The 15065-nt window shown below is 40.3% G+C and overlaps 1 long non-coding RNA gene across 1 annotated transcript; it reads right to left on the bottom strand.

Moving 5' to 3' along the window:
• Positions 1-12036: 12036 nt before the first annotated feature.
• Positions 12037-13243, bottom strand: LOC131279188 (uncharacterized). The gene is made up of 2 exons (XR_009186557.1): positions 13130-13243; positions 12037-12368 (listed from the first exon to the last, which is right to left on the bottom strand). It is a non-coding gene; the product is annotated as an uncharacterized lncRNA (long non-coding RNA).
• Positions 13244-15065: the final 1822 nt, after the last annotated feature.

Raw genomic sequence — 15065 nt, 5'->3', positions numbered from 1 at the left:
GTGAGCTGGCACATAATTACATGGCATATCAATATGGATTTATCATTGGTAGAGGCCTTTCCTTGAAAAGTATTTTCAGAAGGTTGTGAACCCATTCTGGTTGATCCTTTTCTCTCTTGTTCCATTTCAAACATTTTGGATGACTGCTCTTCTTTGGCTGGCTTAAATTTGGTGTCCCTGGGGAGATTCGTTCTTTTCCATATTCTCTCTTGCACACACTTCTGGGAAGGTCTCATTCACCCCTCTTGGGCTCCAGAATTAACTAAAGGCCATCAGCTTCCAAGTCTGCTTTACCAGCTCACATCTCTCTCCTAAGCTCTAGGCCCCAATATCCAATTGACTACTAGATCTTTTTACCTAAAAGTCTCATAGGTGTCTCCAACTGAATATGTTACAAACTTATCTCTCTCACCTGTATCAAATCATCTTGACACAGCATCTACTCGGTTATCTAGGTCAAAAACCTGGGAATGATTCTTGGCTTTTCTCTCTCCCTTACCCTCTTTAGCTCACCCCAATCAGTCACCAAGTTCTGCCAATGTTTTCCTAACTTAATCAAATCTACCCCTTTATCTATAGCCCTGTTACTGCTAATTCAGTTCAGGCCTTTATCACTGAGTGTCTAACCAGATCCCAGAAAGAATATTTATTATTTTAATAATGGATATAGGTAGTAAATATTATGAACACATTAATTATGTATATTATACTAAAGACCTAAAGTTCCAGTTTTTCCACAGGGCTTTTGATTGGCACAAGGATTACTGAAATATATCTTAAGGTGGGCCCTTGACTAAGGAGATTTATAGCCAAATTTTGATTAAATTGGTTAGGAGGTCAAGGAAAATACAAAGGATGGAAACAGTGAAATGACTCCAAAGCCTTCTGGTAGGCAATAGCTTCAATCTTCTATCCTTCTGAATATTTTATTAGCACACACAACGTATGAGGAGGCTGTTATTGGTTTGAATTTCTGCCTCTTAAATTCCCCTTTCCAAATGAGCAGCGAAGTAGTCAAGTGACCACAAATCCCACAGTCAAGGTAGGAAGATGAGAAGAGGAAACAAGGAACCGAAAAAATTCACGTGCCAGATAAGAATATGTATGTTCCAGTGAAAGGGAAATTCAGGCTTGAAAATGAGCTATCCTTGGGGCTTTTATTTCACTTAGTGCTTACCTCACAAAGTAGCTTAGTGATGATTGAGATTCTGGGCCATGGTTCTAAGTGATAAACACATTTTCTGTAGCATCTTTCTTTGGTACTGTTTGTGTTTGAGCCGTTTGTACAAGGAGGGCAAATGTTGTCCCTACAGCTTAGAATCTTGCCATAATGTCATGAGCCTTAGGCAAAATGAGAAAAGGTGGATCAGAAAAGGAAATAACCTCTATTATTAGACAAGGGCCAGGAACATCAGTGACCAAACTGAAGAAGACATTGAGGTAGTGCCCAATCCCTCCCTTAGCTAATCTCATGTGAAGCCTTTTATTTCAAGTACATGGGAAGAGAGGGCAAAGGGCAATCATTTAGAGTGGCTTTATCTATCATCATCTCAGGTTTCCTGGTGAGGCTGATGAACTTAGCATAGGGGTGAAACCAGTCTCTGTCATTTCTCCCTTGCAACCTTTCTTGAATTCTTACTGTTTTAGCCCAATAATCTGAGTAGGAATTCTTCATGCTCTTGCTCTTTCACACAATTGCCCAGTGTGAGGTTTACTGATTGCCTCACTCCCTTAAAATCAAATGATAAATACTACATTTGAAACCTGTTTTTATTTAGTATTTTGTTAGTTTATATTCTGGCAGAATATTCACATTAAGAGTCCCACAATGTGGAAGAAACTACCCTATTGCATTTTGAACGCATGGCGTTGATTGCCAGAGAATCAGTTAAATTGCGATGTGAATAATGATTGGCACTGGCCTTAACCCTTTTGGCTAAAATTACCTATTTGTCATACTGGCTCAGGGAAGGGATAAACAATTGCTTGCTGATGATCTAACGGATCAACTGTGAGTATCATTTGGCATGTCAGATGAGAGCTAATTTAATGAGCTGCAGTTCCTGCCAATTACTTGGAAACAAATCCCTCCGCAAGCTATTCTGTACATCATCAAAATGTTTAACCAAATTCTCACTTGTGGCAGGTAAGATGATTGGGTGCTTGATTAGTCAACTTGCTGTCGATATTATCATGCATGCGTTTGTTCTCTCTACTAATCCAATCACCTTCATTCTTTAACAATGACAAATTATAATATGCAGTCATCCAATTCTTTACTTTAAACTACTCTGTGCAGTATGTATACTAACTGTAAAACAGCAACAGCCCCATGTGTGTGGGTTTGTTGAATTGCAGATCAGGTTATTTGTGTGGTGCGTGATCTTGCCAGTTGGCTGGAATAGAAACAAAGTGACTATTCATGTACCCTGTGAATGCTTATGAAGAAATTCTCTAACAAGAGCTTAAAATCTGAATGACTCTAGGAATGGCATCACATAAAACATTCATTTATCTATGCTCATTTATTCATCTTTAGGAACACTCGAGAAATATTTGAGTTTGTTTTTAAGATTAAATAAAATAAGCGTGCCTGGACAGGATTTTTTTGAAGTGGTGTTTCCATAATTTGTTGTGCTGCCTTTTATTGTTCTTTTATATTTTGAAGTTGAAATAATTTTTTTTAAGGGGGGAAAATTTAGGAATGAGAGGTCTGGAAGCTACCATTGAGTGGGCAAAGCAAAGGACAGGAAATAGGAAAAAATGGGAGAAAAGGGAGGTAGAAGGGCAAGGCCAAGCTGAAAGAGAAGGGGGAAGGGGAGGGGGAGGACAGGGGCACGTGGCATCCCTGTGAGAAGCGAGGGAAGCAAAGCATGGGTCACCGAGAAAGCCTGGGGACTCCCTGGTCGGAGAGCGTTACACACCCGTGGCTTAGCCATATCCCCCACTGCCCTTCGTGGATTTCTGTGAATTTCGGAGAACACACTTGCTCCACGCCGATTTCTAGCTCTGTCTTTCTGTATCTGGCTCATCATTTGAGTGTGTTTGCTGCTTCACTTCCGCTGCCATGTCAATCTAGGCATGAAGTCCAGTTTGTTCCCAGTTAACTCCCTCCCAAATCTACGTGCACAAAAACATTTTGGGACTTCAGTAAATTTACCTTGTACTATCTGCCTTCCTTCTGTTCTTCCTTTCTCTTCTTTCTCCTCCTTCTCTTAAGCAATATATGCCTCCTTGGTGTCCAGAATTGCCCTGGGGTAGGGAAAGCTTCTGTCCTAAGGGATCTTATGGGAGAATTTGCAGCACAGATACATTTTCCCTGAAGAGGAATTTTTATAGTAGCTGCTAAGAGAATACAATTTTCACTATTCTCCGAGAAGAAAAGTATTCTTGTTAATTTAGTCTGCAAATTTTCTTTCTAAGGCAAAAGTGAGAAGACGGAAAGATGAGATTTATTTGTAACATCCATGCCTCATTCATATTTCTTTGTTCCAAAGGACTGGACAGGAGTTATTTTTTTCTGAGATGCTTTTGGGGTTTTCCTTCCTGGCTCTGCCTCATCGCCTTAGGTATTATGAGGCAGTCTCCCCTTCTTTACACTGTCCTGGTGCCCCATGCTGGGCCTTCTCCATCCTGGCATGCAGGCATGGGGATTCCTGCAGCAGAGGTCCTTGGCAGCCCACAGAGGGTTGGATGTGCTGTCACTTGTTGCTACACCATGTTATTAGGGACTCGGTCTTCTACCATACACCCTTCACCCTTTAAACAAATGGTTTCACCTTCACACACTCCTGAGAAGGGCTGTGTGCTTTGGGTTCTATATCCTATTCCTGGTCTCTGCCAGGTCCCTCAGCATCTCATCTGTCCTATATGTGACCTACCCCTATACTGAAAGCAAGTTGGTGGATTTTGTGTCTATGTCTGGCCACCGGTTTGTTCACTGTCTTAACCTTAGACAAGTAATCTCCTTATTTCTATCTACCTGGGGCTTTGCTTTTTGAGCATCTGACCACAGGAGACAGACGTATCTGTCATTGATTCTCTAATTCCAGCTTTGATGTTCTGATTTGTTCCCCTAGGACAGTTTAGAGCCTTTGCCTCTCTCTCCTCCCAAATCAGCTTCCCTCAAAGTAAGAACGCAGTGGCCTCTCAGCCGAGCTTCTCCAGTAATGGCTCACAGTAGTGCTCCTACAGCAACTTACTGTAACAGGGTTTAATTCTCCAAACTACGACCACAGTCTTGTGTCATTGTATAACACTCTGTGGAGTTTTTTCCTCTTGTCCGCGGGTGCATATCAGAAAGGTGACATTCAAGTCCCAGCAGCTCTCACACTGCAGAAGACTGAGCCCACACAGTCAAGCCTTCCTCTAGCAAGAACAACATTGGTGGTTTTGAGGCCATTTAAAAAAGTCTTACCCTGGGTTCTTGCCAACTTTCTGTTTGTATGAATGGCATGGCCACTGCCAATCCATGCCCTGTGTAGACTTTTCTTCCTCTCCTGGGGAATGGGTGTGAGTGAGTAGGTATTCGCCTTCTTGAATACTGTTTATTTGCAGCATCCCCAGACCACAGGCTCACCTTATGGATTAAATAGCCTTTTGACAAAGTTTTCTAGTAAACCACCAATTAGCTTTCCTGGGGAGAATCCAAATGAGACCTGCTGTTTATTGAGGTCACCTCCATTGTATTAGAAGGGATCAATTATATTACTGTTATTTCAAAGCAAAGCAAACCAAACAAGGCAACCCAAAACAAAAGCAAGCAAACAAACAACAACGAAGAAAAACAAAGAAAAATATCGGTTGCCATCAAGTAAGCATACTTGGGTACTAAAAATGCAGAGAATCGGCCCTAAATGCTGAGACTACGGTTTCTGATCGTGCAGCCAGTCTCCACATCGTTCCCAGCAAGAGGAAGGGCAGCGCCTGACCCTCTCTTGTCCTGACTTTCAGGAGCACATTTAGGAGCATGTTCAGTCCTGAAGCTTCTGGAATGGGTGTATTTTCTATTCCTGTTGAAAGGCAGTGGTTCGTAAATACTGTGAGAGGCACAGAATGAAAGGGTAAACCAGTACATCCTGGCTGGATGAGGATTAATCAGGAGATGATTTGTGAGGACTATTATGAGTGTGCTCAATTTACTGACCCTGCGCCTGCTCCCCCCTGCCCCCAGTAGAGAATGAAGCTCTGTGCTCATTATCTTTAAATGTTTTCTTTTCTCTGTATCATCACCTCATTCATTTTATTTGGTCGTTTTAAAACGCTCTAATTTGGAATAGCAGGCCTCACTGATTCCCGGGACTAGCACATTCAGTAGGCACACTATGCCGCCTCCGGCAAGCTCTTTATGATCATTGGTTCTTTGGCACTAAGACTGGGCCCTGGCCCAGGTCGGCGAGGATTGCAACAGATACCTTCCCACTGCTTCGAGGGCGCAGGCGTGTCCAAAGGCCATATGAACACATTTTAAGGTCAAGTTTAAGTACTGCCGCACCAATTCTTGGCTATTTGGGAACCATGATCTGTTTCGTGATTCACTAGGGTGCTTTCCCATCTATTCTCTTTTCCGTGTCAGCCTTTGAACCAATTTGTGGCTACAATGCAATGCTGTCCACAGGCAGGCCAGAGGGAAGGTGTCAAGGTGAGGCCTGGGCCTTCCAGAGTGCCCACACTCTGCTCTCTCTGACCACTCATCCATTCCTTAGGATTCTACAAAATGCAGGACATTTCCCTGCCCCAGAGGCCCTCAGGTCACCGACGTGCCAGACAGGGGTGGAGGAAGCAGCGGGGGGTGAGGATGAGGAGCCTGAGCAGGAGGGACAGGTTGGCCCGGCAGCCCTGCTGGTGCCGCCCAAGGCTGTTGATAGCAGACGTGGGCATGGGAGAAGAAGGCTTCTCTTCAGTTTCCAGGTGCTCTGGTGCCTCAAGTCGTGGGGAGTCCAGAACAGTCAGATAAGGATAAGGGTGGTAGAAGGCCAAAGCATGCTCGACTGTTTCCTCCTGAAGTCTTCATTTACCCCTAGTTCTCCTACTCACAATGCTCCTGCACCTTCATCGTCTATTTGTAAGAGGAATTTTGAAATCTAAGACAGAGGAAACTGTCTTGACTGTTGGACATCTCTCCTCCATTTGGTGCTGTCTAGAAATTCAGTTAAAAAATATGAGAGGGTGAGAGGAGATAGAAATAAGGACTAAAATGAGAATTTGTACTTTTCTTTGTGTTTATTTTTCTGTCACCTTATGTATTCTACTTTAAGTAAAGCTCAGATAGGCAAGTCTTGGTTTGTAAAAGTTACAGACTTAGGTAAAAACTTACATAAAAGAATTCTTCATATTTTAGAACATACTTCCTTGGTACATTATAATTGTGAAATAATTATCAAGGAGACCAATAATGTACAACTTCTCAGGAGTATGATTAATTGTGGGAGGTGAGCTACCTCAAGAAAGTAAGGGTTGGCTACTGTGAATGCTCGCCCAAGTCCTTCACACATGTAGATGCTAAGTAAGTGCTGAATAGCTAATTAGGATATTTTGACCAGTTGGACTGCTCTGCATTGCTGAATTTGAAATTGCTACTTGCCAGCAAGGCAAAGATGAAGGCATCAGCAGTAGCTAGATGAGCTTTGATGGGACTAAGAAAGATGGAGTTTCTAGGGCTTTGACATTTCATTCTCTTGTTATATAGCAGCTATAAAAAAGTCACTAGCATTTTCCTGTCTTCCTTACTGAAACACACCAGCAAGAAGAGAAATGAGGGTCCCAGTCTCATGCCTAATTTGGTAGCTTAACTGGTGAAAGAAGCCATGAGCTACCCTGAGCAACAGGACTCGTGTCAGCAGGTTCACCCAAGCAGAAGTCCTCCGTGGAGGTGATTGAAATGGGGAAATGTTTCATGTGAAGGTTCCATTCCTGAAAAAGCCAGTGTGAAAGATTACCAAAAGCCATTTCCAAAGTTATTTCTGTAATGTGCATTTGCTGAAAGTGGAAGAAAATGACAGAGGCTAATGTTTGAATATTATGAAACTCAATGTTGTACACATCGGGACATTTCACACTTAACCAGTCACCCAGGTGTTCATTGACCAGTTGTTTCCCGAAACTTGCAGGATAATTTCTTTTCTTATTCAGTGGTCTGCTCTGTACACGGTTTTTAAAAAAAATTTATATGCAGGATATTACAGCAGTGAAAATATTACTGATGCAGATTTTATTCCCAGACCATTGAGCCTATTAGATATGTCATGCTCATAAAAGCTCATGTTTATTGAAGAGGGTTATTAAATTTACTGTAAGATTTCATAAAGACCCTTTTAGGTGAAAAATGCAGGTAGAGTGTTATGAGTGGAAGCTTTATAAGCCTTTTACAAGCAGAAAAAAAAAAAAGTCCTAAATGCAAATGTCTTATGTAGAAAGTAAAAGCAATTTGTTTTTCTCATTAGGTGCCAGACAGTCAGCTAATGCGAAGATGACAGGTTTTGAGCTCTATGAAATCAGAGCTAGATTTCTTTAACTGACAACTGCTAGCTGCTTACATTCTCTATAAAAAATGAGCATTCATTCCAAGGTCAGGTACAAACGTGTATCTGCCTAGTTTGGGGATGGTTTGATTTGAACTCTAGATCTATTCGTTGAGAGGATTGCAATACATTTAGTTAAAAAAAAAAGTGAAAAAAATGCCCCACAAAATATTTTAGAAAATACAGTTCATGATTAAAGATATTCCTCACTGTGTTCATTCAACCTGGTAAAATAAGTCTCTCACACTGTTTCTCTTCATTAATATGCAAGACCAGAACTTATATTTCTTGATTTGGAATGATGCCAGAGAGTCATTTCAATATTTGAGCTTTGTACATTATTATTAATCATGATGATGATGTACTTTTCAATATTCATGATCCTTTGCAACAATTTTATTAGCTGTTTCTCCTAACAGCTGAATCAGGTCAAGGAAAATTGCTTACTACTTACTCTATTGCAGGTGAAGAAACAGAGGCACAGAGTGATACAATGACTTCTGAATCACACAATGGATCATTTCCATAGTTGGTATGAAAATTCACCACCTTGTCTTTTTAGACTCTGGCACCGAGTCTCCTCTCATATATTCTCTTTTATGAAAATAAATATTCATATTAGAATTTTCAGGTGTATTTGGGAAGCTAAAATATACCACTAAGTAGCAAAGTGTCAAACATGTAATAGGTTTTCAATAAATATTAGTTGAAGAAATGTATAAATATTAGTATGGAATTTAAAACATAAGAGTGTCAAAATAATGATTTGTTTGCATAAAAGTAACATATTTTGAGTTAATTAATGGTAATTGGAATAAGACACTGGTTAGTGGGTAAGTTGGATATATGGTGTGTCTCTGAATTAAGTGATAAATCACTGCAGGATAATAATGAGAGCATATGTCTCCAACAGCTTTTCAGAAAAGGTGTGATGTTCTAAACGTAAACTAGTGGACCAAAGAGATAGTGAAGATTTATTTCCTATCTGTTGGCAGAAATAGATTTCTTCCCTTGGTCTATTAATGATGATGCATTAAAAATGTTTATATAATAACCTCTGTTGAAATTATAAAGCAAATGTACTTGAAATCGAAATTCCTACAAACCCTAAAGGACCAAGACCATGGTTTTAATATTATCCCCACAGATGGCATTCCAGGAACCTAGCTGTTCCCCGAAAGAGGGCGATTTCACAGTGGTAATGCCATATAGTTGTGACCACTGTCAAGAAAAGCACATTATTCCATCAGTTAATCTGTACCCATCCGTGTTCATGCTTTACTGCCATGTTGCTTTGAAAACTCCTAGAGCTGGTGTCTTGATAATTTCTAATTTAGATGGCTTAAATATAGTTCACTCAATTTTTTACTTGAAAATTGAAAACATTCTAAGTGTTCTTCCTTCCTAATTCAGCTGCACAGGTGCATTGCCATTTATAGAAAACGAGGAGTCCACAGGAGGATCGTGGTGCACTGTGGGCTACAGAGGCTGCCTTGACCCTCACTTCATTCTATGACAGCCAGGCCAACGGGACGCTGCCCATGTCCTCAAAGAAGGGCAGGACATACATTTGCCTCTGTTTTCAGATTTTAGAACGTTTATCAGGGTGCCCACTTCCTTGGATCCAATTCTTACCTTTCACTCTGTTCAAATCAGTGATGGTGATCAAGAAAAGCAGTGAGGGGAGGACTCTAGACCAAATAGCAGCACTGTTATGCCTGAAGGCATTGCATATCCAGGGCATGTGGGGTTGTCCTGTGCCTATGAGGGAAATACCATGCTACATCCACATGATGAACCTAGGGATTCATTTGACAAATGCTCATTGGATACCTGTTGTTTTGGAGGCAGCTAGCGGTATTTCCGAGGGCCTGAGGGTAGAGTCTATTGTACTCTCACTAATTAAATGTGTTGGCCTGAGTTTGGGATGGTATGAACCTAAAATCCCACTCCGATGATGCTGGCAGCTTGGAGAAAGCCACAAAGAAAAAGGGCAGCAGGGGTTACCCATAAAACAGGCATAACAGCACTCTGTACAGCATGTTCAGTAAAGTGTTTGGCCAAAAGGATGCATTTAGGCTTGTGTAACAGCAGAGTCTACTTGTCCCTGTCACCATATCACCTGCTTTGCCAGCGACATATTTCCAATGACTGAGCACATTATTCACAGTGGATAAGATTAGAATGTTTCAGGAATCTTTAATGCCCTCCCATCATGTGAATGATTTCCTTAACAAATTCTGAATTCGAAAGACATGCCTCCTGCAGACATGGTTGTTAAGGGCCAATCAATGTGAGTTTTGCCACTTGTGTTACCACTTTCCCCCTTCAACCATGTTAGAAAATGAAAGAAACAAAAGCACATTCATATGTAAAACCAACCGAAACACCCTAATATAATGTCTTAAAAAGTCTATTCATTAATCACTCTAGTGTGGAATGGTTTGGATCACCTACTCTTGCAAAGACTCATGTAATTCTCAAATTTGGAATCATCCATAACTGAAGGTAAGTTTTCCACTTTCCTTCCGCCACCATTTATTGGCTGTTTGCTTAGTTGTAAATAACAGCATAAAATCGGACAGTTGCAGTAAACATGTTCTTTTCATTTCAAAAATCCACAAATCCTAGGGAGGATTCTCTTAGCTGTTTTACAGCATTGTACAAATGGAATGGAGAATAATGGCAACACCAATGATAGCTAAAATACAGTGGTCACTCACCATTGCCAGTAACTGTTCTAAGGACTTTTATGTATCCGCTCATTTAATGCAATAACCCTGTGAAGTACTATTATTATCCCCATTTTATAGATAAAGGAACTGATATGCCGAGCTGTTTGGTCATTGTCCATGATCACATGACTAGTAAGTCACAGAGCTGCAAGATCCACCCAGTCAATCTGGCTCTATAGCTGGCATCCTTGACCACTCTAATATATCCTCATTATATAATCATCCTATTTTTCCCCTATTGCTTATGTTTTACTAATCTAGTAGTTGACAATGAGATAATATCTACATGCACGCATCATTTATTTGGGCTTAATCTTTTTGCTTAAAAATTTTTCCTTTGAATATATGCATGTGGTAAAAAAAAAATAATAATGCAAAAGAATACAGTGAACATCTCTCCCACTCCTGTTACCTTCACTTCCTCTAACTAGAGGCAAACCCTGTCCCCAGTTGCTTACGTATCCTCCCAGAGATAGTCTATGCACATAACAAGCTTATATTTCAAATCCCTTTTAAGAAATGGTTGAACTTTTTGAACAGACGGTTTTGAACACTAAACTGCTCCATCAGTGACATCTAATGTGTCCCGGATAACCAAGATACCAAGACACTTAGATAATCCTATTCAGCTGGGCGTATTGGCTAGGACGACGCAAGTTTATGCTGGCCCCAGCTCATGGGAAGCACAGCCAAGAAGGTTATAAATGTGACATGTTTAGTCTGTGGGGGCCCAGGTAGACATTCTGTTCAGAGCCCCTGGCCATTTGCTACTTGCAGCATTACCGAATTGTGCCAGCAGAAACTGCTTCAAAGGTAGTCTGTCCCAGAAGAGACACATGCTTTATTCCCATGAGGACACCAAATCCTAGGTAGAGTGCAAATGAATTAAAAAGCTGGGAGTTAAAAAATTCAACCGGCAGTTTAAAAAAGTGTTTTCTTGTTGGTCTATCAAATCCACTTCTAGAAATTTATGCAAAGACTTAGCTATTAATACGTGGATGTTCATGACAATCATTTGGGAACAAACCTAAATAACCAACAATAGAGGCTTAATTAAATAAATAACATTGATTCAATAGAAAATCATGTAGTCATTAAGAAGATGACAAAGAATATTAAACAATATAGAAATGTGTTTACAATCCATGGCTAAGTGAAAGGAACCACGTATAGCGAAGTGTATATACAGAAAAGCATTATTAAGTTATATATCAGGAGTATAATAAGAGAGACCATGAGTGAGAGCTATTATATGTAATAGTTATTAACCCTTGTTTCTAGGTGGGAATGGGTGGTTTTAATACCTTTTGTTGCTTATTTGAAAATTTTAAAAAATGAACAGTGAATATTTTGGTTTGTATTGAAAATAAAACAAAAATATGTTTAAGCCTAAAAATGATTAACTCTTGAAGTAACGAATCACAGATTATTTATTCACTAACCAGTTATTTATATAGCTTCTTCTTGGGTACAATCTAATATTTTTCAAACATCTGCTAACTTGTCTCCCTCCTACCTTTGAAATTGAACCCATTCAGGATTCACTGATTAAAATAACATGTGACCCCTTCGCGATGTCTTTGGATTGTTATCTGGCAGGCAATTAATGTTTTTAATTTAGATGTGTTGCCTGAGCTCCTTTGAACAGTCCCCAGACTCTTTCAGTTTAACCCTGATGATGATAATAATAATAGCTAACATTGCTAGATGCTCACCTGCATCCTTTGCTGGGCAAAGTTATTTATAAATGGGATCTCATGTAATCCCTAAGAGGCATGGACGATTATTCTCTTCTCTTTATGGATGTGGAAACTGAGGCACAGAGAGATCAAATAACATGCCTTAAGTTAAAAAGTTGATAAAGTGGAGGAGCCAGAAATCAGTATAAAAAGCTCTCCTTCATCTGTAAGACTGTCCCATCTCAGATGTGATGCTCTGAGGATTTTAAAACATCTTACAAATACTGTTTTGTAGACCATGAGATTGAGCCAGGAAATGGGTGCTATGCACACGCTCAGAAAGGCAGTCCACGGAGTGGAGGCCGCAATCCCGCCTCCGCCAGGTCTCGTCTCCACAATTGGCCTCCCTTTGGTCCCGTCTCCGCACTACCGCACTGTGTTGAAATAATGGAAAAGAGATTTTTGAGTCAATAATGGAGGAGAGGAAAATCTTTCCATCTCATCTTGCTTATTGCTGATTGTGCACACAACACTTGCTCATCAAGATCGTTTTCAAAAGATGATTACTTTAGTGTGCCCTGGCCTGCAGGACATAAGTAGGTGGGCAGTAGTGGTAAGAGCTATAATTATTCTTAATGAGAAAATATGCAGGTAATGACTTGGGTGATCATGTATCTGTAATGTACAAATTCCAAAGCCCAGAGAAGTAATTAAGCAATCTGCAAACATGCAGGGGGGAAAAGCCTGAAAGGAAAAAGAATCAGAGTCCTGCTCTTTTTGAATAACTGACGGCTTTCTTAAAGAGGGATCATAAAAAGAATAAATCTAAAACAGAGATATATACTGCTTTCTCAGGCAAATGTTTCTGTATTGCAGGCTACTGTTTGTTGGGGACCATTTTTTCCAAGTTATCAGTTCAGAGATAGCACTTGTTCTTCATATATTATTCCAGATCATGCTAAGAGAGGCAGCATGGGGTAGCAGAAATGGGGTCCTACTTAGAGTGGATGTTCTGAGTGTGAGTCTGCCTCTTCTTACGCTGTGGTTGACCTTATTTAGGTTAATCACTTGTGCTCTTTTTCAGGGTGATGATTCCTACCTCATGGGTTGGGTTGCTTAAGAATTTAAAGATTATGAGAAAGTGTATTATCCCGATAGAGCTGTGAGCTGTACGCCTATCAAAGAGAGCCATTACCATTTGTTACAACTTTTTCCTGTTTCATAAACGAAGAACCCGAGGCACAGTGCCTTGCCTGAAGGCACGGAACTGATTGGGGGCAGAGGACTCAGCCTTTTCGTTGTTATTGACTATAGGATGGTGTGTTCTAAAAAAAAGAAAGAAAGAAGTTGTTCAGAGCATCAATAATAGAATGCTTACTAAAAATGGGCCTTTTCAAATAGGTAGATGTAGAGAAACTATTTGTAACATGTGTATCAATCGAATCTAGAGGGGTACTTTTGAGGAGTGCTAACCAATATATTAGTTTTCTGAAGGATTTACAGAGTAAAAGGCAGGGAGAAAATGGTTAGATTAGAGCTGTTTGGGGAGCAATTAGCAGCACTTACTGACTGTTAAAGCACTTTGTCCTTAGAAAGCAACAACAGAGAAATTCAGAGAGAAAGGTTTCTTTTCCCCTTTGAATATTCAGGGTCTCTGATGCCGAATGGAAAAAACATTGCTGCAGAGTTTTCAGGTGTTTGTCAAATAATTAATTCATGCTGCAGCTTTTAAGTTTCTATACTGTAGTGTCTTAGGTTATGATTTTCTTACTGTCACTAACAAAACAGCTGCAGGCCAAATCGGGTTTTTAAGAGGAGACCTCTAAAGGCCAACAAAAAATACTGAAGGATGCTTTTAGTGACCCAGTAGGTGGCAGCCTCCCCTTTGAGTTAACGAATGCCTCACTATTTTAAGATGCTTGGGGTGGGGGGGGGGTGGGGGAGGATACTGGCTCTTTTTTTTTTTTTTTTTGTTCTTCCCTTTTTTGAGGTGTACTGGAGAAAATGGTGAGTAAGGAAGATGTGGCATTGAAACTTTACTCCCTCTCTTATCATGTTGGGTAATTATGTGCTGGCATCTACATAAATTTAGATCGAGTATTCTTTGTTATTTAAGGTTGTATTGGGTTGTGTTATCATGCTAAGCAGATGGTGCATCTCTCTCTACTGCTGGATTTTTTTAAATCATTTTGCTTTAAGTTTGTAAACGATCCTGGCAATCTTTGGATAAAAAGGCAAATAGATATACCACAAGCATAGGCATAAACTCTTTAGATTTTGAAAAAAAATTATTCTTCATTTCCATCTGGGTGGGGAAAAAATCACACACCACCATCCCTTCCCTCCCAAGCACCTGTGAACACTGACCCCTGGTTTGAGGCTGTAGCCACTCCTACAGAGCCTGGTGTGCTTTCCTTTCTTTCCTACGTTCACACCCTCATTCACCTGCGGGGAACGCCTGTTCGACCCCTGAACTTTATGGCCTGGGCCAATCCATCTACTGCATTTGGGGTTCTGGGTCCAGCTTCTAAGGCAAATCCACATGTCTCTATGTGTCCTGGATAAGGCAAAGGAATGGAGCTGAGCAGGGTGGGAAAGGGAGAAGAGCTGACTTCTACTGACTCCTGATTTTGTAGGGACATGTTATATTAGGTACATGTTATCTCATGTCCTTCTTACAAATATGTGAGGGGGTCGGGAACAGAATTGGTATCATTTTCTCCATTTTAGAGATGAGGAAATGAAAGCTCAGAGAGGTTAAAAAACTTGTCTAAAATACTCAACTGGTAAAGGCAGAGCCAGGATATGAAATGAAAGCTTACATGAGAGGTGCTCAAATTTATCTCTAATTCTTCCACCTGATTTTAAACATGTATTGACAATTATCCTTGGGACTTTGTAGAATGGGTATTTTGTCACAGAAACCCACCTATTATGAATCCTTACTGCCCTGAAATAATTCATGCATTTTATCTTTTTCAGACTAAAACTGTTAAGAACAAGATATACCCAGTCTTGACTCTTAACTTGAACCTAAGCCACATTTAATCCTAGGATTTAAACTTGGGTAGATATGTCTAGAGGTCCTGGTGGGTTAATCTTTAAGAGGCCATTTGCATGAGGGTAGAGGA

This window comes from Dasypus novemcinctus, chromosome 7, assembly GCF_030445035.2.
Source record: "Dasypus novemcinctus isolate mDasNov1 chromosome 7, mDasNov1.1.hap2, whole genome shotgun sequence".
Taxonomy (NCBI): domain Eukaryota; kingdom Metazoa; phylum Chordata; class Mammalia; order Cingulata; family Dasypodidae; genus Dasypus; species Dasypus novemcinctus.
The sequence above is the reverse complement of the archived record's forward strand: the minus strand, read 5'-3'. Positions and strand labels throughout refer to the sequence as shown.